General features: G+C 44.1%; 1 long non-coding RNA gene across 1 annotated transcript in view; it reads right to left on the bottom strand.

Moving 5' to 3' along the window:
• Positions 1 to 8297: 8297 nt before the first annotated feature.
• Positions 8298 to 26547, bottom strand: part of LOC148481508 (uncharacterized) — a 61465-nt gene continuing 43215 nt past the window's right edge. The window contains exons 3-4 of the long non-coding RNA XR_015871907.1: positions 9994 to 10084; positions 8298 to 8660 (exon numbers count right to left, since the gene is read on the bottom strand). This is a non-coding gene — a long non-coding RNA (uncharacterized LOC148481508). The remainder of the gene's footprint in view (positions 8661 to 9993; positions 10085 to 26547) is intronic.

Below are 26547 nucleotides of genomic sequence, written 5' to 3'. Positions count from 1 at the left end.
AAACATGGCCAAGAGCTTCTGTTGCTCTGATACTAGGATGACCATCTACAGCGACTCCCTGTTTTCTGCGCAGAAAAACTTTGGGAGAAGCATTCCATGTGTAATATTTTGGCAGCTCACAGTCCAGCAGTACCCTTGCAAAGTCATCATTTTGACACAGTTGGAAGAAAGAAGTAAATGTTGCTTAATTTGGTATAGTCAGAGAGCTGAGAATGCTGGCAAAGCCTGCTAAAGCTCTCTTCGATAATAAACATTAAGATCATGACAAAACATGACAACACAAAACGCTTGCTCCGAGGCCCTACCCATATGCCGTGAGGCCCCACAATGAGCGTACAGCAAAAATTGTGGTTTTAAATTAATCAAAAATTAACAGTAATTAATTTTGATTTCATTTCATTTTTTTTGGTTGCCTCCGCCGATCTTCACTGTGGATTTGTATAGAAAGACAGACGTACAGAAGGACACATTTTCACTTTGATATAGTAGAGCCGATACAAAAGAAAACATAATAGATACGCTAAATCCTTTTGTAATTCCGTACCTGACCTGTAGAGGGCGAATGCTATGCAAAAATTGTGTTTTTTAATTAAAAAGTAACAGTAATTAATTTCGATTTAGTACAGAAGATAGAAAAGAAAAAATAGTAGATAAGCTAAATCCTTTTGTAATTCCGTACCTGACCTGTAGAGGGCGAATGCTATGCAAAAAAATTTGTTTTTTCATTAATTAAAAATTAACAGTAATTAATTTTGATTTCAAATTTTTTTAGTTGCCTCCGCCGTGTTTTAATATGCTCGTATGTAAAATTTCACAATCGTGGCTTGAAAACTCTGGATATGTCTAGAAAGACAGAAGGACAAATTTTCGTTTTTATATAGTAGATAGATTTTTTATTACATGAGTATTTGTACAAATATAAATGTGCAAATCCACATTAAATGCCCCTGGATGGTAGAATAGTGTAACTTAAACTACAGAATTGCTCCCGACTACTGGCACCTACTTGCCCAGAGAAATTAAAGAAAATTTTTGCTTGTGGGTACAATTGCCAAGTTCACATTCAGCTCAAGATGGCACAATCTGCCCATCTTCTCTTATCAGTTGATGAAAAACTTTGCATCCCCTAGAGGAATCGCCATCTTGGCACAGATCCAAGCATATCACGTAAAAGATCGGTACTGATGACGGTATTAAATAGATTTTTAAAAATGGCTTACTAGAGTCTTTTCTGTTGTCAAACTGTTTTCATGTACCAAACAAGCGCATTACAAACCATCCATATAGCTCCAGTGACGGGGGCGGTGAAGTGGGCAGGTGACGAGTCTGCGATCCTGGGGTCCATATGCTGTATGCGGGGTCTGTTTCATTCAAAGTAACTATAACACCAGCAAACCTCTGCATTCCCCTACTAAGCTGTGATGTGTTTGATGATTATGCTTATGAAGCTCGCCGCTTTTATACAGCGTGACAAATTTATTTAGTTTAGAGACAGCAAATGGTGGTCACCGTGATAAGAAAAAACTCACAAACTGCTAAACTCCAACAGGAACCTACAAGAAGTGATTATTTACCTCTAATAATAACACTGGGATAATATGGAGTGTCTGTGTGCCACACAGCTATCAGACCACCACCATCCAGACCACAGAACTGTTAAAGTAATCAGAGGGGCCTTTGATGGGAAGAGGGGCTTAAAATCCCCACCCACAGGTATCTAAACTCCTCCAAACATGCTTTGAAACCTGATCCGGAGGGAGTCTGTTTGTAGAGGCAGCAAGGAATCTCAGCCAGGAGACACCATATACTTATACCACCTCCTGGAATTCCTCTGATTGTTCTCTATTTATTACTGTGTTTGGGAGGTGGGTTTGGGAACAACCCCAATTCACCTTCCCCTCAGTGTAAACACTGGTTCTATGGTACAGGCATTTTCTCACTATGGGTGCGTAATAAGCTACTTGTTAATACTGTACATGTGCAATGCAAATTGTAGGCATGGGCAGTTAGGAATTGTACTGTGAACAGACTTGGGGATTCCCTACTGATGACATCTACACAACAATGACGGAGCTTAGGGCAGGTTTCAGAAAACTTCTCAGTAGCCGATAGGAAAAATGCCACTTCGGAAATGGGTTGTCTAAGTTACATAGATGAATATAAGACATAGGGGTAGATTAAAGCTTATAAAACAGTGGTATTGTTGCTGATAGCAACCAATGTGATTCTAGCTATTATTTCTCTATTGCATTCTAGAAAATTATACACAGAGGGCCTGATTCTGAGTTGGGAATAGAGAGAGAGATAGCACTTAACTGTGTACCTGGGCAAACCATGTTGCAATGCAAGGGGTGTAAATACATATATTTTTTTGCATGTAGGGTAAATACTGGCTGCTTTTGCTTGTAGCTCACATATACTGCACAGCTTTATTATTACACTGCACTTTAGATGTCAGTTTGGACACCTCCCTCCCAAATCTAAATCTCTCTGCACATTTTAAATCTGCCCCACCTGCAGTGCAGCATGGTTTCACCAAGATGATCAGTTGAGAGAGATATCTCTCTCTATTCCCAACTCTGAATCAAGGCGTCTTTTTTTTTTTATGGAGCGGCCTTTTGGCCGCTCGCATTGCTGTGGGTTGCCACCCACAGCTAATGCGAGCGGCCAGGATGATGGTCCTGATGGTCAAGACCATCGCGACCATCGGGCTTGAGACGAGACTCTTGTGGTAGGGTCTCGTGGCCGCAAGCCCCAGAGAGCTTTCGGCTCAAACAGAGCCCGAAAGCTCTCCCTCTGACATCACTTGTGATGTCAGTGGGGCCGCCCCCAAACGGTAGGCGTTCTCATGGGAACGCCTCCGTCTGGGCAGCCACCCCCCCGGCCCGCCCACCAAAGGGGGCGTGCCGTCACTCAACGTCGACAGCACGCCCCCTTTGGTGCGAGACCCGGAGCGACGGATTGCCCGTCGCTATCCGGGTCTCGCGCATGCGCACGACGGAGCCGGCTCCGTCGTGCGCATGTGCTCTGGGCCACCATTGACCCGGTTGCGATCGCTCAGCGCTTGCGACCAGGTCTGAATCAGGCCCTCTATTCCCAGCTCTGAATCAGGCCCAGAATCTGATTGGTTGCTATGGGCTACATCACCACTTGTCTGCTTTAGAACTTTAGTAAATATACCCTTCTTGTTAAAATAATCTTTTACACTTTTACTCAACAGACTGTTTCAGGTTTCTTAGTTATCCTTTGTTATTGTAGGAGGGTAGATTTTATAGGTCAAGGATAATCAAACACAAATTGGTTTACAAGAAATGTATTTAGTTAAAGCATAAATGTAACAGAAAATTAAAAGTATAAATTTTTGGTACAGTACACGCCCACAATACTCTTATGACTCTCCCATTGGACATATTTTCGTGTGATCACATGGTCGCCGCCTAGAAACGCAAATTTCAGGGAAACTGTGGTCCGATGCCGTATGGATAAACCCATATGCACTAGCGATCTCCGTCCGCGTTCGGATACCTGATCCGACGCATGCGCAGAAGACGTTTTCTTTATTTGCGCAGCATGCTGAAATCTGCGATATCCGTGCGCAACTCGAGCAGAGTGCAGAGTTGGAATGAGCATTTGTTTAATGCAATGTATAGCACTTATTTGAGATAATTGATTTCTAACGTTTACATTCCTAATACAATGAACGCATATTATTAGTTATCTGGTAAAGTTTACCTATTGCCCACACACAGCAGAGGCAGCCAAGAACGGAATCAATATACATGAGAATGCAGCCCTTATTATTTATTAGGATTTAGTGACGTCATTGCAACATGAGGCACTAAAAAAATAATATATATGGTCCCGAACTCCTCAATTTAATATGAACCTTCTCCGGATGAATGTTATATCCACAACCAGATTGAAAAAACCTACAAACATTGGAGATTAATGGACAACACCACAATATGACACATGACACAAAGGGGCCTATTCATCATACGATAAATGGCCCGGTAACCATGTGGAAACGCTAGTATTTAGGTTACTGGGCTATTCATCATCAGGGGTCCGATAAAGTTTTCGGAGTTTGCTTCCAAGAACAAGTGCCATCTTCAGACGGTGCTTGTTCTCGGCTCCCCGCTCCTTCCTATGGGAAGAAGTTCCGGGGATGCGAAGAGGGATCCGTCCGCCGCCTCCTCACTACCTCCCCAGCGGCTTTGCGCATGCGTGACTCGAAGTCACGCATGCGTAGCCGGGATGACGGGGAGCAGGTAAGTAACACCACTACTTCTGTAACCACGGGGACAACTGCTTTTCGGAGCAGTTGTCCCTCACCGGAGCAATGACGAATTGCTCCGGTGTCAAGTTTCCCCCGCTGCGAGTTGGATACTTAAGTATCCCTTGCAGCGAGTTCAATACTTCATCATCGGAGGCCATACGGCCTCCAATGATGAATAGGCCCCACGGTCCGTCCTTCCAATTAATTTAAAACTCAACAAGTTATTGGTAAGCCTGCTTTCCCATGAAATATTAAGCCCACAAATTAATGTAAAACAGTTTATCTTCTAATCTCCTCTTAAAAGAACTCTAGTGCTCACACAAAACTTCACCATCCATCCTCCCTACATATTATATACAAGGACAGAGGGACTTTCAGAGGCGGATGCTGTTTCAACATTTTTGCAGTTTGCAGATGGTTGGAGGACTGCACAAGCTTCGGAGACGCTGTGCGCATGCGCTTTCATACAGCTGCGATGTCAGTCGTAAGCTGCAGCATGATTGACATGCTGCTGGTGTTTGGGGGTAGCGATGGGGTACATTACAGAAAATGGGGGTATGACGGCCCCATTTTATGGCCGTGCCGAAGCCAGTGGATACGTCCTCGGACGCAGTTTCACTGGTCCTGGCAGCGTAGTATGATGGGCTGGTGAATCTTTCACTGTGGATCCAATGCTTTTTACAAAAGACGCCACCTGCGGAATTAGCATATACAGTCAGATCCGCTGCGACCGAAGACGCATCACAGACACACAGTGTGCCCACCTCTGAATCAGCCACAGAGCCATATAAATTATTCCTACTGCTCTTCCTATAGTTACACAAGACAACTTCCAAATACATAAGACTTTTGTAACTCATCCTGACATACTATACAGACTCCTCCTACTATGAACCTGATGCCGTGCAACACACATAGGTGACCCGGTTAGATAATATCACTTCCGGCATCACTGATGAATTATAGGGGCATATATAAGTAAAATTTGCGGGATAGCCCCCTAAAACAGCAGTTTTCAGGGGTAACCTGCAAACATTAAGCATCACTTAATGCATGCACAGGGGACAACAGCAGATATAGGGAGGTATAGACCTTTGGAGAGAGAAAGTCTCTTTGTAAGCACACATTCTCCCACCTCATGGTAAGATGCCTGTCTCTTCTTGCTGGTAGCTGCTCTCTGGTCTCTCTAGTTCAGTGTTCTCAACACTCAGATCCACAGACTTGGTAGGAGAAGCTGCCACTGGACATGTGCAGCAGCTCTGTCCCATTCTTTATACTGCATCTTGTGCCCTAAGACTGCAGTAAACATATTCTTACCATACAATATTTCCATGAGCCAATAACTTACAGTTCGGACGCAGTCACTCAGAGCGGATTCCTGTGGTCATGCATATGCAAATCTATTGTATAATATACTAATGTCTAATTATGTATTAATAAACATTTTTCCTGCTCATTAAATATATTCACAAAATACTTAATTAATATAATTAATTCAATCCAGAACAACGGGTCAGCAAGTTGAGTCATAGATATGATTTACATACCCCAAATGGGGCTTTTAATAGTAGTGTACCAATGTCCTGCAAGCAAACATAATGTGGTCTATAAAACTGGTGATATGGTCACATTGGGTTCGATGGACAAGTTGGGAAAGTGATTAGTATTGATCTGATTTACAAAGCAGGAATGTTGGGAGGAATGAATTATACCCGAAATAATATGAGGAACCCCCTTATGCCAAAATGTAGGGATGTGGTTATGAGACCGGCGGCGCATGGCTGCCGGTCTCAATCCTGACAGCATAATACCGGCAAGGGATTTAACATAGGCGTCGAAATACCGATGCCTATGTTAATCCCGACGCCGGAATGCCGAGGACGCCGAACCGATCGTCCTCTCTGCTGGGTAAGTATACACAGCCCGGGGATGGGGGCGTTAGGTTTAGGGACCCCAGGGGGGATTTAGGGTTAGGCACCCCCCAGGAAGGTTAGGGTTAGGCTAGGGGAAGGGGGTTTAGGGTTAGGCACTAGGGGCGGAGGTTAGGGTTAGGCACCCCCCCTGGGAGGGTTAGGTATTGGGTGCGGGGAGGGCGGGTTAGGTTTAGGCACCCATGGGGGTTTAGGGTTAGGCACTAGAGGGTGAGGTTAGGGTTAGGCACCCCTAAGGGAGGGTTCGGGTTAGGGGGGAGAGGAGTATAGCATACAATGCTTACCACTGGGCGTCCGGATCTTCACCTGTCGGCCTGTCACTGTTGGTATTTGAACCAAGCTGCCGGTATTTCAATCCCATTCCCAAAATGTATGACCTATTCTGTCCACCACACAATCTGTCTTCCATTATTCTTCTCATACATTTACCATTTATTTGCCATTTAATTCAGCAGAGCTGAAATATTTCATATTAAATGTAGGTTTTAACATCAAACGTTTAATTAAATACTGGCTAATTCAGTTGGAAAATCAGCGATAAAGCAGAAGCAGGACATTATGTCCCAGGTGAAAGAGATACGTTTATGACTGGAATAACACACAGTGCGAGAAACAGGCTCTTCTAAGAGGTCTGTGGTTGGCAAATCTGTCAGCAGCCAGGAAATGGGGCTTGTAAAATCTATAATCCCAGCTATAATGGATAACATAATATCGCGCTCCTATATTACAGTTAGTGTAAATTATTATAATGCTTGGGAAAACAAGTTTGCCATTCCAAATTACAGCTGAGGTAATCACATGCTTTAGGGGAATTTAACTCAACACATAATTCCTTTGGTGTTTGTATGGCACTTTCCAAAAAGAACAGAAAAAAATAGGTTAGTCGGTGATATTTTTGGATAAAAATGTAGGGTACAGAGGACTCCTGCCTGTTCATGCTATTGTAATATGAAATAGAATTGTAATTGGAAGCCTGAAACATTTCATTGAACAAACCTGTAGTGCATTTTACAAGCTCTAGAAATTCACAGGATTCCTGCTCAAATTTACTGTGATGTTTCATTGTAAATTACACTATGGGGGTTATTCAGCATAGGACGGAATTGCAAAACCGCACACAAGCAGCTTTGAAATTCCGTCCTTGCTGTTATGTAAATACAGCAGGGGGTGTCTGACACCCCTGCTGCATTTGCAAGACCGCCACTGCGACTGAGGCCGCAGGCTTGCGATGGTGGACGGAGCCGGCCAGCTGAGCAAGCCTCATCTTACGCAGGCTGGCCGACTTGCGAGGCCAGGAAACTGCATCTGTTGACGCAGATCCTGGCCTTTGCCACTCCCGGAAAACGGGTTACTACTACTGAATTTGTCCAACAATTATATTAGTTACTAGTGAATTCATCCAGTAATGTGATTGGTTTCTAATGCATTTCTTAAATTTTTTGATCATTAATAGTAAATTTACCTAACAATTTGATTGGTTCATAATGAATTTATTAAAGACATGTGATTGGTTACTAGTGAATTTATTCAATAATATCATTGGTTACTAGTGAATTTATCCAACAATATGATTGTTTACTATTGATTGTATAAAACAATATGATCGGTTACTAGTGAATTTGATTGGTTTCTAGTGATGATTGGTTACTAGTGAATGTATCCAACAATATGATAGGTCACTAGTGAATTTATTCAATAATGTCATTGGTTACTAGTGAATTTCTCCAACAGTATAATCAGTTACTAGTAAATTTCACCAACAATTTGATTGGCTACCAGTGAATTTATCTAACAATTTTATTGGTTTTCTAGTGAATTTATTAAAAAATGTGATTGGTTACTGGTGAATTTATCCAGTAATGTCATTGGTTATTTGTTAATTTATCCAACAATATGATTGGTTACTAGAAAATGTATCATACAATATGATCACTTACTAGTGAATCTATCCAATAATGCGATCGGCACGCTGGTGGAGAATTTATTTCTAGATGCATTTTGTCCAATGAAAAAAAAAACATTAAGCTTACAGAAGTACCACATGTAATAAACAGATAAACAAAGCAATATTTTATGACAACAGCTGAATATTTTATTTAATGATAAGGACAATTCTAAAGTGGTAGGAAGTTTACTTTTAATGCGACATTTAGGGGCATATTCAATCAGCCGCGACCTTCTGCAGGATATTATGGCAGGAAAACCTTGTTTGTTTTTGTACTGTACGCGTCGCAAAGAGGTGACATCGAAAGTCAAGGAAGGTTTTCCTACTGCAATAGCCGTAAATGTGCGCAGCCACACACTGCGTTGGAACTTTGCGGCTATTTGAATCTGCCCATGAAACTAACATTTTTCCGCAGGACCATAAACCTTGGCGCAGTTCCATTTTGCCGAGGCATCTACGGAGTGCAACTTGTTTGCGTACTGTCCATTGATGGAGTGAAAAAAAACTGCAATGGGAAACAACAGAAGAATTACATTTTGCATTGCGCATAATTCAAACAACAATTCCCGCACACCTATGAGGATGGAAGAAGACCTAACTGACTAATCTAGCCTCTTTTAAGCCACTATAAAAAACAAATGGCAACCAATCACTGATATTTTTCTAGCACAGGTTACAAAATTCAGGCATACACCTGATCAGTTGCTAGGGGTTACAGCGTCTATTTCCAGGGCCTCCATTTTTCATAAATGGCCCTGGTTGAATTATGGAATAACGTTAATCTTCCCATTCAAAAACGAAAATATCAGTTTCCAAAGTATCACTAATTTCGCTTTAATCGGCTTACAGCTGCAAGCGAATGTTCCTGAGATTTATTTTTTAATTTACATGATAAATCCCATTCTAATTATTGGATGACCCCTTAATACTTGCTAATGGAAGAAACATACTGGAGTAAATCTATCAGCAGAGTGCTGTGAAAAAGTAGATGAAATGAGTGATTCTATGGGTATTTATCATGAAATTATTAGCATATTATTATTGAATAAACCCATCGGAATATAGACCAAACATTCTCCTTGCTTGCTGTCTGCTAGGATCTGTGATACTCTGGCCAAGTAGCATGGCAACTGAAACATCTTCAGTTAAAGACATTTCACGTCAAAAACTGTAAACTGATTAAAGTTGAAAGCTCGGTTTCCTTCTTTTCATCACAGAACGGAGTCAAAATCTGCTTGGAAAGACGCTCTCCCCCCGTTCCCAGCGCTCCGAAGGCAGCGCCTGCATCCATCCTGCTGTGTCCCTGCATTTTAATTACTACCCTATTAATATTCATGAGCACAGGCACTCAAGAGGGATTGCAGTCTGTCATTCTCTCTCCTTCTCCTTGTTGAAACTTTTTTTTAACAGTTGGTGGTACAATACCCTATGTTTGTTTATGCAAGTGTTTAGGATATCAATGCAGGCCAAGCAGAATGGACAAAATAAGTCAATGTCAAGTTAGGATAAAAGGTAAAAAAAAAAACACACAGGAAATTTCAAATGAAAGACCTAACCTCATTGGTTAGCAAATTGCTCCCAAACATTATACATACAATACTAAACAAAAAAAAACCCCAAAAAATACACTAACAATTCTAGATTAATATATTGGAAGATTATAAATGAATGGTAATAAAAATAAGAGGAACAACAGAGAGTCAATTGTGTAACAATGAAAACCTCAATATCACTTAAAGAAAGCCTATGACCTAATTTTTTTGACTGTATTTTTGAAATTGGATTTTGATTTGCCTATATTTATATTCAGAACAGAAATATGCATAAACATAACTTACCTTTAAAAACACAAAGGGGGATGATAATTCAAACCCGTGCACAAAAGGTACTGTGACCCATATTAACCAATCAGATGCCTGCTTTCCATTCCTAAATTGTAATAGATAAATGATGGAACCTGATTAATTATAGTAGCACATTTTTTTACCAAGATAAATGTTGCACCACTTTTTGTTTATATCCCTTTTATATTGGAATTTTAGTTCTTAAAGGTCATGCTACAAAAAAGTAAAAATTAGAAGTAAAAGCCCCTTTTGAAATTTATTTGTAAAGAAAATTGTATTTTATAATTTTTGTTATAAATTAATATTATTTTTTTTTTAAGTAAAACACCTTTAATCTTTGAACCTGAAACATAAATGTACATTAATTCAGAAATTATACTATTGGCCCTATACTGTGAATGCTTCCACAAACCGAACCACTCATCTCTACTAAGCATGTAATTTTTCTTACCGAACACATTAGTACTAAACGCCTAATTCAGTATCGGACACATCTTGCGCTCTCATTGTAGGTGTAAACAATTCTGTTGCATACACAGGGCCAGATTAACAATGGGGCGGATGGGACTACAGCCTCAGGCCACGACATAAAAATAGACCAATCATCATGACAGCATGACGGTGACCAGGAGCCCAGCTGGCCACACAATTGGCCATAAATCGTAATTCTTAAAATGGTATTTCTATTTTCCTCACAAAATTGTGCTATTTTTCTACTTTTCTGTATTTATTGAGACATTGGGGCTGATAGTATAGGTGGTAAACAGGCTAACATGGCACTGCCAACACCCACACAACACTGTTGACAGTTCCTACGCTTCCCACAATAGGCCTTTGAATATTTTCAGCCTCAGGCCCATATGGCCCTTAATCCTGCCTTGTGCTTACTCATGCCTGTGTGCTGAATCACAAACATCTTATTATATGTCCTGCTCAAAAACAGCAGTATTTTTGCGTTAAGCATACATCTGGCATACGAAAGCATATATATAGCCCCACTAGGGTTACCACCTTTTCAGTTCCATATTCCTGCACAGTCTCTCCGTGTCTCGCACCAAAGGGGACGAGCTGTCGATGTTGAGTGACAGCTTGCCCCCTTTGGTGGGCGGGTCGGGGGCGTGGCTGCCCAAACGGAGGCGTTCCCATGAGAACGCCTGCCGTTTGGGGGCGGCCCCACTGACATCACAAGTGATGTCAGTGGAGAGCTTCCGGCTCTGTTAGAGCCGAAAGCTCTCTGGGGCTACCACAAGGGTCTCGTCGCAAGCCCGATGGTCGCGATGGTCTTGACCATCGCAACCATCATCCTGGCCACTCGCAATAGCTGTGGGTGGTCACCCACAGCTATGCGAGCGCCCAAGAGGCCGCTCCAAAAAAAAAAAGCCCGGCCCTGATTCTGAGTGAGCACTCTGTCTGAGCGAGCGGCTCTGAATCAGGTCCTGAGTCCAAAACCACAGTAGAGTTACAACCATTTTATTTTTCAGATTTCAGGCCATTTTCTCACTATCTAAGAAAGAGCCCACTCCTGCATTATTATTAACAGTTTCTTATATAGCGCAGCAAATTCCGTTGCGCTTTACAATTTGAATGAACATTAACATTTTACTGGGTTGTAAAAGACAGACAGACATGCATACATAAAAGACACATTTAAAAGACTTACATAAAGGTAAGAGGGCCCTGCTCGCAAGCTTGCAATCTATAGGGAGTCCCAAACCCCTCATGCATCTTTATATGCCTCAGAGCCACCTCATACCCTTATATACCAACACAGAGCACCCCATGCACCCTTTACATGCCTCAGGGCCCCTCATGCCCCTTTATATGCCTCTAAGCCACATCATGCTCCTATATATGCCTCAGAGCCCCCTTATGCTCTTATGAGCTAGACTAGCCCAGAGCCCTTTATGCTCCTCTATATGCCTCAGCCAGCCCCTCATACCACGGAGCCTTCTCATGCCCCTATATATGCCCAGCCAGCCCACTATTGCACTTTATATGCCTTAAGGTGCCTACACACTTGGCGATGTGCTCACGATTCGACATTGTGTCCGATATCCCCTCGAACTCTCCCCAGCAGCTCCCTGGCAGTCGTGGGCACGATTTGGGGGTAAAAACTGTCCAATGTGACAAACGATATATCGTGCCTCCTAACTAATCCAGTGCATCGTGACTGAGATTGTCAGATCTGCCCTACAGCATGACAGATCTGAAGTTGCGATGTACGACCTGCAGAGACGCGAATCGGCATCGTGATCGTGAGTGGACACTCACGATTTGGGCATATTTTACACGATTTGACGTGTGTAGGCACCCTTAGAGCAGGCTTGCCTACCCCCCCAATTTGGTCGGGAGCCTCCCGAATATCGGGTGCCTCTCCCGACCCCCCGGAAAGACAGGCAAGACTCCTGGCTGCCGCCTGCCCCGCCGGGCTACAACTAGAACCCCCCGCAGCGGGGAGCCGGATGACGTGATTTGCGCTACATCACGTCATCATGGCTCCGCCCCCTGCTTCACAATGCCTTTATTCTTCGGCATTATGAAGAGGGGGTGGGGTCACGATGACGCGATGCCCCCATGTGGAGTCAGTACCCAGCCACTCCCCCCTCTGTATGCGAGCATTCAGCTCCCTCCCGGACAGAGGGAGCTGAATGTTGGCAACTATGCCTTAGAGCCAGCTCCCATATGCCTATATATATGACCCTCCTCTCTGATTGCAGTTCTGTCCCATTCTGCCCCCCCCCCTGCTGAAATATGCCCAGCCCAAGTAGAGTCCATTAATAAGATAAGTGCCAGTTCCTCTAAATCTACTAAATGCAAGTAATGTATGCAGGACATATGCAGAATAAATGTACTATAAACAAATAAAGTGAAAATACACCCTATGTGTAATAGCTGGAAACGGAGATGACGAGGTTAGTATAAGCCTGGAATATAAGAACACTTTGCATCTATGTTTAACATTTTTCAAGCACATACTTTATTGATAAATTCTGAATATTATGCCTCAGGAGTCATATTTTGGTTCCCCGCAGTCACAGAAAGGTAATCTTCCTCTATAAGGATATACTGTAGCTCAGATAAAATAGCTCTGAAAACAGCAACAACACCATTGCCCGGAACTGGGGTCATGCCTGGAAACTATTGTATTAAAATAGCTGCTCCTAATTCAGCAGGCAAGAGGGCCCACAACATGAGCACAGTAATACAGCACCTATGATGAGCTGGACGTACACCATTTTGCATGGAATTAAATATACAAATTGTTTCCGTACATGCCCTAAAAGCAGGCAACATGCATATGCAGATAACCACCGGCATGGCCCCCAAACAGGGGACCCCCACACATACAGACTAGAACTGGACTAAGGGGGGTGTGACGGGCAACTACACCAGGGGTGCAGCAGCAGTGTATTTCAGTGGGATTAGTTATATTTGGTTGACACTCATCATGTCGACATTTATTAGGTCAACATGAGAATGTTGACATGTATATATATATTAGGGGTGTGCACCGGCCACTTTTCGTGTATTGTGTTTTGGTTTTGGATCTGGATATTTCTTCGTGTTTTGGATCTGGATTGGTTTTGTCAAAACCACCCTTACGTGTTTTGGGTTCTGGGCTTTGTGTTTTGGATCTGTATTTAAAAAAAAATAAATCATAAAAACAGCTAAAATCACAGAATTTGTGGTTTTTCTGCTCCTATTCTGAACACCTCACACCTCACAATAGTGTTTTTATGTCCAAAAGGTTGCACCGAAGTAGCTGGATGACTACGCTAAGTGACACGAGTGGGCGGCACAAACACGTGGCCCATCTAGGAGTGACACTGCAGTGGCAGACAGGATGGCAGTTTGAAAAACTAGGCCCCAAACAGTACATAATGCAAAGAAAAAAAAGAGGTGCAAGATGGAATTGTCCTTGGGCTCTCCCACCCACCCTTATGTTGTATAAACAGGACATGCACACAACTGTGGCTGAAATGATTGGGGTCGTTTGGGCCCCCACAAAACAAGCTGGCAATTAATCTGTCCCTGCACAAACTGGCTCTACGGAGGCAAGATGTCGTCCTCATCCTCCTCATCCACCGATTCCTCACCCTCTTCAGTGTTGTGTACATCCTCATCCTCACAGAGTATTAATTTGTCCCCGCTGGAATCCACCACCACAGGTCCCTCTGTACGTTCTGGAGGCTGGTCTCCCTGGAAGAGTTGATAATTCATTTTTATGAACTTCATCTTCTCCACATTTTGTGTAAGCAACCTCCTACGCCTTTCGCTGACAAGGTTCCCGGCTGCACTAAACACTCTTTCGGAGTACACACTGGAGGGGGGGCAACTCATGTAAAATAGAGCCAGTTTGTACAGGGTCCTCCAAATTGCCTCTTTTTCCTGCCAGTACAGGTATGGACTGTCTGACATGCCTACTTGGATGCTGTCACCGATGTAATCCTTTAACAGACAGACGCACACTTGTCACTGCTGCTTTGAGGATGCAGGTGCAGCTACAGCCCACACAATTCACAAAGACAGAAAAAAAAAAGAAGAATTTTTTATTTTTTGTGGAGTGCACTTTGAGGGTTACACTACCCTGTAACAGACAGACGCATGCTTGTAGCTGCTGCTTTGAGTATGCAGGTGCGGCTACAGCCCACACAATTCACAAAGACAGAAAAAAAGGAAGAATTTTTTATTCTTTGTGGAGCGCACTTTGAGGGTTACACCACCCTTTAACAGACAGACGCACGCTTGGCGCTGCTGCTTTGAGGATGCACGTACAATGCAGACAATTCACAAACACAGAAGAAAATGTTTTATTTTTGTTGGAGTGCACTTTGGGGGTTACACCACCCTTTAACAGACAGACACACGCTTGGCGCTGCTGCTTTGAGGATGCACGTACAGTGCAGACAATTCACAAACACAGAAGAAAATATTTTATTTTTGTTGGAGTGCACTTTGGGGGTTACACCACCCTTTAACAGACAGACGCACGCTTGTCGCTGCTGCTTTGAGGATGCAGGTGCAGCTACAGCCCACACAATTCACAAAGACAGAATTTTTTTTTTTTTATTCTTTGTGGAGCGCACTTTGGGGGTTACACCACCCTTTAATGGACAAGCCAGCCGGCCCTTTACTTATGGGACACAGGCGCACGCTTGGCGCTGCTCCTTTGTTGATGCACGTGCAGCCACAGTGCACACAATTCACAAACACAGAAAATATTTTTTTATTTGGTTTGGAGTGCATTTTGGGGGTTACAGCACCCTTTATCGGTCAAGCCAGCCGGCCCTTTACTTATGACACAGGCGTACGCTTGGCGCTACTTTGTTAATGCACGTGCGGCTACTGCGCACACAATTCACAAACACAAAAAAATATATTTTTTTATTTTTTTTGGAGCGCACTTTGGGGGTTACAGCACCCTTTAACGGACAAGCCAGCCGGCCCTTTACTTATGGGACACAGACGCACGCTTGGCGCTGCTCCTTTGTTGATGCACGTGCAGCCGCAGTGCACACAATTCACAAACACAGAAAATATTTTTTATTTGGTTTGGAGTGCACTTTGGGGGTTACAGCACCCTTTAACGGTCAAGCCAGCCGGCCCTTTACTTATGACACAGGTGCACGCTTGGTGCTACTTTGTTGATGCACGTGCGGCTACTGCGCACACAATTCACAAACACAGAAAAAATATTTATTTTTTTTGCACTCTGGGGGAGCACCCCTGATGGACAGAGCACCCCCTGGACAACACTACAGCACCCCTTTAGGACTGGGACACTGCACAGGACTATGGAGTGGACACAGCCCCTATGGACAACTGACTGCACAACACAGTACAGCCAGCCCCTATGGACTTTGGAGGAGTGGACACAGCCTCTATGGACAACAGCAGCACAACACAACACAGCCAGCCCCTATGGACTTTGGAGGAGTGGACACAGCCCTATGGACAACAGCAGCACAGCACAACACAGCCAGCCCCTATGGACTTTGGAGGAGTGGACACAGCCCCTATGGACAACAGCAGCACAGCACAACACAGCCAGCCCCTATGGACTTTGGAGGAGTGGACACAGCCCTATGGACAACAGCAGCACAGCACAACACAGCCAGCCCCTATGGACTTTGGAGGAGTGGACACAGCCCCTATGGACAACAGCAGCACAGCACAACACAGCCAGCCCCTATGGACTTTGGAGGAGTGGACACAGCCCCTATGGACAACAGCAGCACAGCACAACACTATACTGCACTACACTACACTACACAGCCCAGCCAGCCCTAACTCCCACCCTCCTTCTTCACTGTCCACAGACGAGTGAGAAAATGGCGCTGACGCGGGTACCTTATATAGAATCCAAAAGCCGCGAGACCCTGAAGGCGAGATTATGACGTTTTGCCTCGATTTCAGATTCGAGTCAGGCGGGAAAAGTCGAGCCTTACTCGGATCGGCCTCGGATCGGGGGGGTTCGAATTTCAGAAATCCGAACCCGCTCACCCCTAATATATATATATATTATATATATATATATAATTTTACATCATGGTATGTATCATCATTGTTTATTTATAAGGTGCCGCGTTGGACAGTCGGCATAATAAATGACGCTGCCTGTTGTAGTTAGAGACTATTCAGCCCTATCGTGATCTTACCAGCAGTTGGTAATGATGCTCATCTATAATTGTACCAGCAGTGACTATGACGCTCATATATAATTATACCAGCACACTGCCTGCGTGTGATGTTAGATTCAGTTGTGCATTCCTGCAGAAGAGGCACACAACACGTCCTTCTAACTGCCACCTGATGACCTGTGGGTTTCAGTACATCCAAGCTTCACATCATTTACAGTCAAATACACTGACTGTATAAACCGCTTCATGCTCAAACATTCCAGAACCAGGATAGTATATAATATATACAGTGTTTTTTTAGATATACATGTATATTAGTTTCAATAATATGCAGTTACAGTCAAAGGGGGTACTAGGCCAGTTTGTGTAGAAATTTTGTGTGAACTCCCCCTGCACATGCCCAGAAAGCGGGGCACACATTTACGAATGTGCAGAGACTAGCTTACATTGCTTGCATATGGCTGTAGAGGGGGGCAGGAGCGGGATTGAGGCACCGCGTTCTTCTAACGTATGTAGACTACAATATGGGTGTGTTTCCAGCTGACCAGGACACTGATGACTATGCACCTGAGAAAGTCATATTTTTTGCAGGTGGTTAGGGGCAGGTACAAATAACAGATGATGACATCACCAGCACTAGTGAAAAGCTTGTGATTGGCTCTTTATGAATGCACTGCTGATGCCGATAGGTGCGTACTTCATGGCTTGGGCATAGATTATGCTTTTATGTACATGGTTTAGCACAAAAACAAAATTGTGCAGGAGACAATGTGGTCAATTTAATTAAGTGGCGGGTTACCGTTGCAGTGTAGTGGAAACGCCGGTAACTGCACCTCCACTCACCCCCCTTGCGGACTTCTCTCACCCGAACTCATGTTCTTTTGTATGCAGCACTATGGCAAACCGAATCACTCCCCATAGGGTTGGTTAAAAACTTGCATCGAAGTGTAAGTAACCTATGCCTAGTGTAAACTGGATATATATGCTAAGGTTGTACACGAGTATCCCTCGGCATTTTTGCATTTATATGCAACTATTACTTGCGGCTTTAGAGTATGCCCCATTTGCAACCAACTCTGCATCGGGTCCATAGTGGGTATTGTGCCAACTGCACTAATGCACATAGGGCTTGATTCAGCAGTGATCGCAGATTCTCAATTAGCGGGAATCTGCACGTGCGCAGGACCCATTCTGCGAGTGTGCAGAATGGGTCCTGCGTAGCTGCACGCAGACCCTTAAATGCCACTGCCTGATTGACAGGCAGAGGCATTTAAGGGGCAGCCGCTGTTCCTGGAAACGGGGGCGTGTACGCCCCATTTTCCGGGAGTGGCTAGCCCAGGATCTGCTTTGCTGAATGCAGCGCCTTGGGTTCACAAGCCAGCCAGCCTGAGTAAGATGGGGCTTACTCAGACGGCCGGAGGCCCGGCGCCGTCCACCATCGCGACCATCGACCACCGATGGTCGCGATGGTAATCCCAGCCTGCGACCTCCTTCGCAGCACTGGGATCGCAAATGCAGCAGGGGGTGTCATGCACCTCCTGCTGCATTCGCATAATAGCAAGGATCACAGTTGCAAAGCTGCCTGCGTGCATACATCATATATCTATAGCCTGCGTGCATGCATCATATATCTATAGCCTGCGTGCATACATCATATATCTATAGCCTGCGTGCATACATCATATATCTGTAGCAGTGGCGTAACTAGGGCAGGGCGAGTGGGGTTCGTGCCCTGGTTGCCGTTGGACCGGCGGCGCTGGGGGGCGCCGCCGGCCACGGTACCGGTCCGCCCGCCCTAGATAGCCAGTGTAGCGCCGACTGCAATGAGTGCGGTCAGCGCTACACATTTGCACAGGACCGGCGCTAGGCTTCCAGCACCGGTCCTGTGCTGCACGCCTGAGCCCGCTCCCTCCCCCTGAGCGCTTGCCCAATAGCGCTAGGAGGCGGGCTCAGGCTGTGCATAACACACGCATCGCCGCCAGCGCTGGCGGCGATGCGTGTGTTAAACAGCAGCCAATGAGAGTCAGATAGACTCTCATTGGCTGCTGCAGCACCCACTGCAAGAGCCGGACTGCAGTGGGTAATGGGACTGACGTCATGACGTCAGTCCCATAATGCTGAGCGCGCCAGCCCGGGCGGACTGGAGGGCGGGAGCGGCATCGGCATCGCGGACAGGAGCAGCGTGGAATCAGGTAAGTATATTTTTATATATATTTATTTATTTTTAAACCTTACCTATCTGCACAACGGGGGAGGGGTTGGCTACTACTGGGGGGGACATCTACTGCGGGTGCCATTGGGAGGACCTCTACTGGGGGGGGGCTACTCTATTGGGGACTACTACTTGGGGGGGGACTACCACTGGGGGCATTCTAAAAGGGGCCTAGTATTACTAGAGGCACTGCACTCGGGGGACCACTAATGGGGGCAATAATAGGAAGGGCCACTACAGGGACCACTGGATAGGGGGGGGTCACTACTGGGAGCCTGCATCAGGGGGACCACTACTGGGGGCACTGCATGGGAGGGGGGGACACTACTGCTGGGGGAACTATATAAGGGGCTTACTGCTAGGGGCACTGCGGGGACCACTACAGGGAGCACTAGATAGGGGGGATCACTACAGGGTGCCTGCATAAGGGGACCACTACTGGGAAAACTGCATGGGGGGGACTACTGCTGGGGGCACTATATAAAAGGGCACTGCATAAGGGGATACCGCTACTGGGCGCACTGCATTGTGGGGACTGCTACTGGGGGCACTGCATAAGGGGGAACACTACGTGGGGCACTGCATTTGGGGGGCCACTACTGGGGGTACTGAGTAAGGGGAACTAATTGGGGGCTGTATAAGAGGGACCACTACTGGGGATACTGTATAAGGGGCACTACTATGGGCCTGCATGAGAGGGACCACAACTGCATACTGGGGGTACTACTGAGGTTAAGGTGCATATGGATAGGAATGTTCAGTTTGAAAATAAAGGGGTGTGTCATGTTGACACGCCCCATTTTTAAGTGACCACGCCCATTTTTTTTGCCGCGCACGCCTTCGCCGCGCGCACATGGGGGGGGGGGGCTCCCTTTTCAAATTTGCCCTGGGCTCCAAATACCCTAGTTATGCCACTGATCTGTAGCCTGCGTGCATACATCATATATCTATAGCCTGCGTGCATACATCATATATCTATAGCCTGTGTGCATATATCATATCTATAGCCTGCGTGCATACATCATATATCTATAGCCTGCGTGCATACATCATATATCGGTAGCCTGCGTGCAGCTTTGCAATTTCGAACCTTGCTGAATCAGGCCCATAACACATTACTGGTCAAAACAATTGAAATCAACATAATGTCACAATTTATTTAAAAGTTGAACAAAAAACCTAATATACGCTGAAAAGAATCCCTGATTAGCCGTTGTCTATCACACTTAAAACGAAGTAGAGAGAGGAAAAAAATCACAAAAACTATTTGTCATAAAGGTTAACTAAAAATTCCTCCCAACCTTATTTTTTTTAGTCTCAGGGTCTATTGTTCCCCAATAGCTGCATCTATACTCAAACATTGGATTACGAGTAGGTTACTGATAAAGTGCAAATATTCCCTAACCCATAGCAACCCATCAGACAAATGGTTTCATTCTGTAACTCGCTCAACATCAAACAAAGCTAATTGCTGATTGGTTGCTATGAGTTATGGCACGAGTGTCAAGTGAAACCCCCAGTTGATGTTAACATTGCATTTACAATGTATGTAATTCCTGAATTGTTACTAGGTGGTGGTTTTTATTTTTGGAACAAAAGCTTCCTCACACCAAGGACACACTCAGCATTAAAAGGTTGCTAAGCCGGGCTCGGGAGGGTCCTGGTTTAGCAATTGTATGCTGTGTCCTGGTGGAGCATACACAAAAGGCTGTAGTAGTAGAACTGGGGCTGGGTGATATGCCTGGAGATACTCCAGTGTCACAGACACACAATGGATAATCGTGTCCCAGTAGGAGGCAGTGGAAGATATACAGACCACCACTCCCTCATACAAATCGCAGATTTTCAGTACAATCTACCTAATGGCAAAAACAGAGCCTGCAAAAAATCATCTCCAGCGTAAATAAAACATATATACTTTTCCGTTCTGTGCTCTGGGAGATCCAGGGAGGAAGAGGGTGGTGGGTGTCATATAGGGGTGAGCTGAACTGGTCCAAAATTCAATGGTTTTCACTACCTGGGACATACCCTTGCTATTACATGATGGAGGCTCCATGTTTGTGTCCCACCTTCCCTCCATTCACCCTGACCCCTATACTCACTGACAGATATATCTGTCCAATCTGTCTGGTGGAAAGGAAAATCTGGTCCGTCTTCCAGGGTTTTGGAGCAAATTTCTATCGGTATTTGCTCCCATACATTACCAGATTTTCCTTCCCACCAGACAGATTGTACAGATATATCTGCCAGTGTGTACTCCTGTGTCCCCGCAGCCCCGGCAAAAACCAGTAGAGACTACCTAGAGATTTCCAGAGGATCCGATTCCACATTGGCTTCTACTAGGTGATCCACTTCCTTTGTCCTAAGAGAAACAAATCTGGTCTTTGAAGTTTTTAGATTTTTTTCTTCTTTTGAGATATGTTTTTACGTATATGATGTTATATGCTGAAACTTTTATATATTGTATAAAATATAAATTCTATTTTATTTTATCGCCCACAATTCTATCTCTAGCATAGACAGCCTGATAGTGTTTGGTTAGAACAAGCTCCAGCATCATTTATATACTGTATATTTCTGTTGGCACTGATGTTTGAGGCTTGGTCCTCTCGTGCGTGAATGGCTGCTTGACTACATCATTATATATATATATTTTTTATTTTGTTTTTGTTTCCACTAGCACACATACCTTCCATTTTTTAATCATCCGACAGGTTTACAAAGCCGCCGATGGTCGGCGGCTTTGACCGATGTATTTTAAAGGGTAACAGCAATTAATCCTAAACAAGTGGGATTTAGCATTAGTTACTATTGCCCTCTGAAATCCATTGGTCATCGACAGCTTTGACAAACTGTGGGTTACAGAACCCAAATAGGCGTGGATGAACGGACACACAACCATTTTTCCGCAACAAATGTAATATTAATCTCTATTAAATTAATCCATAAACAAACCTAAAACCAAGGACAGCATATATTGTTTTGCCGGAGTGTTTTCAGATGTAAATACATACAGGGGTATTCAATATGGAGCGAAAACGCCGTTTCTGCAATGTTTTCACTAGGAAGACGTAATTTTCGCCGCTTTTACTTTTACACCGTATTCAATTTGAAAACTTTTCGCCGGTGCGAAAAGTATATTGCATTCGACCCTGCGAAAAAGTATCACCAAGGAATGGGTGGTGAAAAAAAGTGCAGAATTGGGGTTTTGGGGTGCAACATTTCGGAAACCACCCTGCAACCTTCAGACAGTCCCCCAAAGGTAAACTGTGTCAAAAAAAAAAAAAAAAAATACCTCAGAAGACCCCAAAAAAAGCACTTTCATTTTGGGGGCGAAAAAAAAATTTGGGGGTGCAAAGTTAAAAACTAGTGAACTACAATCTAGGGGGGTCCCCAAGTATGCCCCAGGTGTTTTTTTCATGTTTATTAAAACTTCACTTTAGCAACTTTTAAATATGCCCACCCCCATTTTCAAGTACCTCAAATTTGCTGGGACTACTTATTTTCTGCAAAAAAAAACAAAACTTCTAAATACTATTCTTCACCACCTTCCCAAATCCCCAAAGTAGCAGCTATCGAGCCTGTTTAAAGACCCCAAAAACCTTCAGCAGGGCTAATCGGGGGTACCCAGAGTAAACCCCCATGTCAGAGCATCTTTTTGGGGGTGTTAGGGTGATTTCCCCAAAAATCAGCGAAGTTTTCGCTGATTTCAGTTTCGCCGGGTGCCGTTTTCGACGATTTCATATTGAATACGGGTATAATCGGGGGCGCGTGCGACACTTTTTTGCCGGCAAAAACTTTGACACTAATAGACGGCAAAGTTTACGTTGCATGTTGAATACCCCTCATAGACTTTCATATGTTCATTTAAGATCCCAGACTCCAAAATAGGAACATAATTGACCGCAAAGTCAGATCTGTCCAAACCAGTCTCGTGTTTACCAATCCTATGCCTCTAGCAAACACCAAAATTTAGGACTGTGGAGGCTACAGACCTTGTACATGTCATATGCTTTCTGTTTATGAAATGACGCGTGCACGTGGAAAGAGAGAATTAAGGGTTCTTGATCTCTGAACATTTTACTTAAACAGCCAATCTAATAGAGCAGGAGTTCACTACTGACATCACGTGTGATGTCAGTAGGGCGCTCACAAATGGCAGGCGTTCCTTCGGGAACGCCTCTGTTTGTGCAGCCACCCCCCCGACCCGCCTACAAAACAGGGCGAGCTGTCGATCAACATCGACAACCGCCCCGTTTTGCTGCGAGACCCGAGCGAGTGAAGTTGTCACTCGCTCCGGGGTTCGCGCACGCGCAGCAGCGTGCCCACTGCCCGACCATCGACCCGCTTGCGAGTGCTATGCGCTCGCGAGTGGGTCTGAATCAGGCCCTATGACTAGATCAGGGACAATGACAGTCAGTCCATTCAACTATGACTGGGAACACTTGCCATGCAAGTGGTGATTTATTACCAGTTATTTATATAGTGCTCACCAATTCTGCACACATATGTGTGAAATGAATGAACAGGATTGAAAATATTGGTCATTACTATTTATACCCCATCTGGGTAAAGACCTAAATACAGTGCATCTGGAAAGTACTCACAACGCTTCACTTTTTCCTCAATTTGTTGTTACAGCCTTATTCCAAAATGGAATAAATTAATTTTTGTTCTCAAACTTCTACACACAATACCCCATAATGACAACGTGTAAAAAGTTTTTTTGCGATTTTTGCAAATTTAATAAAAAAAAAAAAACACTAAGAAATCACATGTACATAAGTATTCACAACCTTTGCTCAATACTTTGTTGATGCACCTTTGGCAGCAATTACAGCCTCAAGTCTTTTTGAATATGATGCCACAAGCTTGGCACACCTATCTTTGGGCAGTTTCGACCCATTCCTCTTTGCAGCACCTCTCAAGCTCCATCAGGTTGGATGGGAAGCGTCGGTGCACAGCCATTTTTAGATCTCTCCAGAGATGTTCAATCGGATTCAAGTCTGGGCTCTGGCTGGGCCACTCAAGGACACTCACAGAGTTGTCCTGAAGTCACTCCTTTGATATCTTGGCTGTGTGCTTAGGGTCGTTGTCCTGCTGAAAGATGAAAAATGCTATGGCTGAGTTATTCCTTTTTGCATCTAATAAGAGGCAATTTTAAGTCAAAAAGATACTTTCTCATTATACTTGTCTATTCTCTCAGAATTTCCGTGAGTCTCCCGTTTTTCAGGCGAATCAATGCAGCTGGAATGCTGCACGTACAACCAGCCCCCCAGGTGCTAGGTAACAGACAGGACCAGGATCCCATGCGGCCACCCTTGAGTCCCGGTTGCTTAGCAACCATCAGGACCATCAGGAGGTGAGGACGTCTGCAAACAGCCAGTACCCGCAATAGAGATGAGCCGCGGAAGCTCATACTGGCAGGACCACAGGGGAAAGTGAAATGAGTTAAGGTGCTTACACATGGTACGATTAAAATGGACGATATGAACGATAACACTATCGATCATATTGTTATCGTTCATATCATGCATTTTTCGGTGCCGAACGACCTGCGATGCGCGGGCACGTATGAACGATAAATATATCGTCCATTGCCCATGCATGCAGGCCAAGCTGGTCGATATCGACCAGGTTACTATAGGGACCCATAGTCATTGGTGAGTTGGTGGTGTGCTGGATGATCGACATTTATCATCCAGCACTCCCGGGAGATCGAACAACGATATTGTTATCGTTGTCGAGCGTCCCGTGTGTACGCACCTTTAATGGGGATCAGGGAGTAGATGCGTGATGAAGAAAATTGCATCATTGCCCCACTTACATCAAGTATGCTTGTATTGTGTCTTCACATTGGCTCAACTAAGTGTGACATTTATGCCTTTTCCCTAGTAATCAATCAATATATCAATGCGTTAAATGCATATTCAGCTATGAAATATGACTGCCCAGAAACACCCTATTTGGGTCAAAACCCTAGGCCTTTTGAGATCCGCGGTTAAAGATTGTCTCACTGTGATCCAGGACTGTGTGGCCGCACATATTAGGACTTTTGAGAATTATGCTTTATAGCCTATATATTATCATAGAACCTTATGAACATAAGTAAGGTCACATGTGTGGGTGAAGTCGATTTGTACGAGGGTTGTTCAAAAGTAATGCCTAAATGATCATAACTCTGAAATAATATGCAATATTTATTTGAAACTTTGTCAGTTTGTAGTTTAATATGTCTGCTAGCTATATTTGTATTTTTGTTTAGGTAGTCCAAGAAATACCATGGAATCCAAGATGAAACAACGAGCCATCATTGAATTTCTGGAAAAAGAAAGCTGTAGTGTTACAGAAATCCACAGAAGACTGAAAAAAGTGTATGGTGAGCGTACAATTGACTATAGCAATGTCAGAAGGTGGATGAAGCGTTTTCAATCGGGAGAATCATCCGTGTGCGACAAACCTCGTGGTGGCAGACGATCAACTGCAGTGACAACAGAGAACCGACACAAAGTCGATGCCGTCATTCAGAAAGACCGTCGTGTGACCATCAGAGATGTCAGTGATGAACTTGAATGTAGTCATGGCACTGTAAAAACACTAATCAATGATTTGGCATATCGTAAAGTGTGTGCTAAACGGGTTCCAAAGCAATTAACCAGGGATCATAAGGCCCAGAGGGTGGAAGTGTGCAATGACCTTTTGACCAATTTTGAAGCCAACCGAGACGTTTTTGGAAAATGTCATTACTGGAGATGAGACCTGGGTATTCCTTTATGACCCAGAAACAAAGACCCAATCAATGCAATGGAAACACCTAGGCCAAAAAAGTTTAAATTACAGCGATCCGTAAACAAAGTCATGGCCACATTCTTCTGGGATTGTCGAGGTATTATTCTCATTGATTACTTGGAACCAAACCAATCAATCAACAGTGATCAATACATTATTACACTTGGGAAGCTGAAAGAAGCCATCCGCAAAAAAAGGTCAACAGTTCCACTGTCAAATGTCATCTTACACCACGACAATGCCAGACCTCACATTTTGATGGCAACATCTGCAGCCATTGCCAAAATGGGGAGGGCAATAATACCACATCCACCATACAGTGCTGATTTGGCCCCTTCTGACTTTCATCTGTTTGACCCTCTCAAATACTGTCTCCGGGGTCAACATTTTGAAGACATAGAGGTTGTTAAAAACGCCATACGTTCCTGGGTCAAACACCAGCCACTGGAATTTTTCCAAAGTGAATTCACAGCTTGGGTTGAGAGGTGGAGAAAATGTTTGAGGGCAGATGGTGAATTTTTTGAAAAGAGTCATTCTGTTACTAAGACTTCAAAGTATTTTACTGCAAATTTTCAAATCTGTATCTATAATAAAATTTGAGTTGTGAGCATTTAGGCATTACTTTTTGACCGACCCTCGTAGATTACTTCCAAAACATAGTCAGCTTGGGTAAGTGAATACACAGCAGCAAGGAGACTCCGACTCAAAATAGCTATAATAGTTATAATCTCAGACTGCTATGTTTTGATATAGACCAGAGGTTCCCAAACTATTTTGAATCACGGCGCCCTAGAGTATCAGCATTGTTTTCACAGCACCCCTAAGCCACAAGTTTGTTATTGAGAAATTCTGAAAAAATTTAATAAAGTAGTAAAGTGAAATAAATTGGTCTTATATGTCATCCTT

The sequence above is a fragment of the Taudactylus pleione genome, unplaced genomic scaffold (genome assembly GCF_031769625.1).
Source record: "Taudactylus pleione unplaced genomic scaffold, aTauple2 ptg000579l, whole genome shotgun sequence".
Lineage (NCBI taxonomy): Eukaryota > Metazoa > Chordata > Amphibia > Anura > Myobatrachidae > Taudactylus > Taudactylus pleione.
Note: the sequence above shows the minus strand (reverse complement) of the source record. Positions and strands in the feature narration are given on the sequence as shown.